We start from the raw sequence: 4,188 nt of genomic DNA, 5'->3' as shown, positions 1-4,188 counted from the left end.
ATATGATGCATTGTTATGCAGGAAATGGTTAATAGGGTACCCAGAAACCTACTCTTGGGACTGAGAGTAGAGTGAGGGGATGAGTAGTTTTTAAAAATGTTTTTATTAGCAGGGAACAGCTTTAGTCTAAGTGTAGAGAAAGAAAAAACACAAATTAGACAAATGATCAATACCAAATGTTTCCATCATTAACATTCATGGTGTTCCTGCTTCTCAAAATAAAAAGCCACTTGTTACCCAAAAGTTGGTCAGCACCAATACCTATGGATCGTGCTAGAAATAGAAGTGAACTGAACTTCCTGAGTGCTCACCACATGTATCTTTTAATAGCTAGATCACGTAGGGAAATCAGCATATCTATTATTAAAATAGAAAAGCTGAGTGTTAGAACACTAATTTGGAGCAGGAAGATTACACAGTCAAATTCTGAACATGAAAACGATAATTCTTCCTTGAGCAGGAAAATAATTTAATAGAACTCAATGTATTAACAGACCCGTGGTAGAATGTTAAGAGGAAAATCTAGCCAGTGGAACTGTGGAAGACCCGACGGGAATACTCAGATATGAGCTATAAGTCACTGGGATAAAGAGGATACATGACACTTGCTATAGAGCTTAGAGCAGTAGTAGACATTACTGAAAGAAAAAGAGAAAGAAAATTCAGAGGGATTACTCTTGTCACAAAGGGGACACCTGTGTTTTCTTACCTAAATCAAAAGAAATATTTAGGAATGCAGGAGGTTTCTCAGGATATCGCTGTGCTATTTCCCTTCTAAATAAGGAAGGCATTGTAGAATTTAAAGGTGTGAGTCCTTCCTATAGAAAAGAATCTTGATAATCCTTATTTTGGAAAGGAAAGCTTAGGAAGGAATGTAGATGATTAATTAAATGAACAATTATTCAAAATGTATTTAACACCTATCATATGGAAGGCATTGTGTTAGGAAGTTTGTGTGTTTTAATGCTGTATAAGATGTGATGTCTTTGCCCTCAAAAAGCTGTCGTGCTACAGGAAATGAGACGGAATTATTTATAACCAAGCTGCTAAGTGATGAGGGCCATATACACAGTTGAACCCAAGAGTTATCAGAGTGTAGAGCCGGGCAGGACACTTTTGCCTAGAATGGCTGGCAAAGGCACGGCAGAGAAGGTGGCAGTGAGTATAGCATGAGTAACTTCACACAGTGGGAGAGAAACTTGATGAGTCTTTGGGGTATGGCAATGAGTCCAGAATGTATGAGGTATAGGATTCACATTGAGAACACTGGGGTAAAGGGCTGGGAAGGAAAACTGGTGCCAGATTACAGACAGCTTTGCATGGCAGGTTGCCTTTGTTTGGGTTTAGCATTTGAGTACATGTAGTTTACTGGAGAATCGATCCTGTGAAGTTCAGTTAGCAGGTGGGAAAGTTAGACAGCAAAGGGAGGAAAGTCAGTAAAGGATTGATTAATGGGCCAGTTACCACTATGGGCAACTGGGCTCTATCCCACTGGAGACCCTCTGAGCGACTGTGTAGAATATTCCTCAGAATTGTCACTACTGAGGTGAAAACACTGAAATACTTATCCATTACCTCCTGTTCTTGTTTGGTTGAGGGTTCATGGGCCCATGTGCAAGCACTGGGGTGGCCAAGGTCAGAGGTGGGTCGAGCCATCCTGGCCCATAGTCGCTCAGAGCTTCCTCCACAGCAAAGGCTGTCTGGTGAGCATTGACTTGAGACACATGGATGGGTAAAGGAGTTCATACTTTATTTGGATGCACTGTGTAGTCATTAGAGATTTGGAACAAGCAAGTTGCCTACACACAGCCATGCTTCTCTTGGGGATCTCCAGTCCAATCGCTGGGACCCCACAATGCTGTAGGAAGCGGTTCCAGTCTTCTCTGCCACCATTTAGGCATCATGGCCTCCTTTTCCTGGAACTGAGACCTTGTATCTTATCAGTTTCCACATGCACTGGGGCTAGACATTTTCTGAGTGACAAAAACTTCCTTATTCTAGACGTGCAGATGATATGGGAACAAACAACACAAGGGGGACAATTATGGGCCCACAGAGCAAACCCAGGGTACAGTGCTGAATGGCTTAGAGTGTCCTTTAACTCATCTCTCTTCTTCTTGACAAGAAAGTCTTCCAGACATCAAATCTGCCTCTTTTACCACAGAATGTCTCTTGTATGCATTTCCACTCCCCTTCCCCATCTCTGCCTTAACACAGACTCTTAAGTGACACAGTGCCTTCCCCTCTGAACCACCAAAGGAGGCTAGAGACCTCTTTAGATTCTCTTTTGTTGCCCCCACCAGCGCCAGTTTCTTCCCTGGTGATTTGAGAAGACTCTTCCAGAACTTGAGTTTTCATTTTCAGCCTTCCACCTTGACTCCTAAAGTTTCTCTTTTGTATGCTAAGATCCTGGAGCCAGTCTGGCTTTAGGCAAATATTTGTCAAACACCCTCTATGATGTAGTAACTGTGCTAGAAATTTGGGATACGACAGATGGAGACATCCTTCTTGTTTTCCCAACAGAAATGAACTTGACACACAGCACAGCTCAAATCAGTAGACATTTGTGGAGTGTCTATTATGTGCCAGGTACTCTTATAGAGCTGGGGAGAGTGGAAGTGTAAAAATGGTTTCAGCTGTGAGCAAAAGACTGTAACTTAAAGTGGCTTTTTTTAAAACAAGGAAATATATTACAGCACAACAGAGGTGGGGTTGTTCCAGGCGTGGTACACCAGGGCTCTGGCTCCATTTCTCTGAAATTCACTTGGCACTTACATCCTTCACATGTTATGTCATTAGACTCCCTCTGCTCAGTGATTACAGGATATTTCCAGAAGGTCTATATATCATATTCAGGCAAATGATGTCTGAAAACAGAAACAGGACTTCTTTTATTCATTTATATTTTTAAGAGTGAGGAAACCTTTCCCAAAAGCTCTCTAAAAATCTTCTTCTCTTCACATGCCACTGGCCAGAATTACATAACAAGTCCACGCCCAAACCAGTGGCTGAAAAGAAAAGTAGAATTTCATGACCAATTTGGACCAATCAAAAATGTGATGAGGGAAGTCCTAAAGCACACGGCCATGTGGAAAACAGTGGATCCTAGTTAGCTGTGGGGGTTGGAGGTCCAGGGGAGAATCTTGCAGGTTTGAGGAAAGAAGAGGTGGTGGAGTTGTACAATACCCCTGAAGAAATGAAGGCCATTGGAAGCCTTTTGACCAAGAGAAGATAATGGAGCACTAGCCACTAGAGCAATTCACTTGCCAAACTGCCCAGGGATGGCAAAGGTGGGAGCTCTGCAGCTCCTTGGGGCATTTGGTCACTTGTGCAATCAGTTTTGGACACAGAGGAGGCTGAAGAGCACACTGAAGGAGAGACACGTGGATGGGGCCCATGGGGGTCTGGGTCTGGGCTTAAGCACCCCACTGACAGAACCTGACCATCAGAGGGGGGACTTAAAAATTTTTTAAGGAAGTCACTCTAAAGCAAAGAACCCCTTCAGGCATAGGGCAGGGGAACAGAGCCCTTGTTTTCCCAGGACTAACGGTGGTACTGGTTGGAATAAATATCTTTGTGTACGTTAAATTGCCAAGGACTAAGGCAAGATTAGTGCTTAGGGAGTGACCTTGAGTCAGGAGCTAAAATTGTCAGGAAAGGTACAGAGGGATCTGGAGGTCTGAGTATAGCACAAATATTTAAGAGCCTCATGCTCGACCAACTGAGCTAGCCAGGGGCCAGCAGAAATATTTAAGAGAAATGGGTAAATACACTGATGAGGTGAGAGTCAAAGCTGTAGGTTTTAGGGAGAAAGGATGAAGAATGTTCTGGAAGCAGCAGTCAGGAATGAAAAAGATGCCACCTTCCTACCTCCAGACACATTGATTCAAGAACTAGAGAGAGAAAAAAAAGCCATCACTTTTTTTGGAGAGGGTTGTGGGGGAGCAGCCTCTTTGGAGGGAAAACCAGACACCCATTAGAACAAGGAGGTGAAGAGAGCATTTAGAGAAGAGGTTGAGGATATAGGGCATTTTGCCAACAGTGGGCTGTGAATCCCAGACAGCACAGTCAAAGGGTCTCAGGAGTTGGACAGGGAGAAAGGGACAGAATACGGGATGTGCAGGCCTTATGAGCATTAGAACGTAGGAGGTGAAAAATGCACTTGAGATTCTGAGGCTCCTTTCAGTA

Source organism: Propithecus coquereli, unplaced genomic scaffold, assembly GCF_000956105.1.
Source record: "Propithecus coquereli isolate 6110/MARCELLA unplaced genomic scaffold, Pcoq_1.0 Scaffold9, whole genome shotgun sequence".
Lineage (NCBI taxonomy): Eukaryota > Metazoa > Chordata > Mammalia > Primates > Indriidae > Propithecus > Propithecus coquereli.
This window is presented reverse-complemented; position numbering follows the sequence as displayed.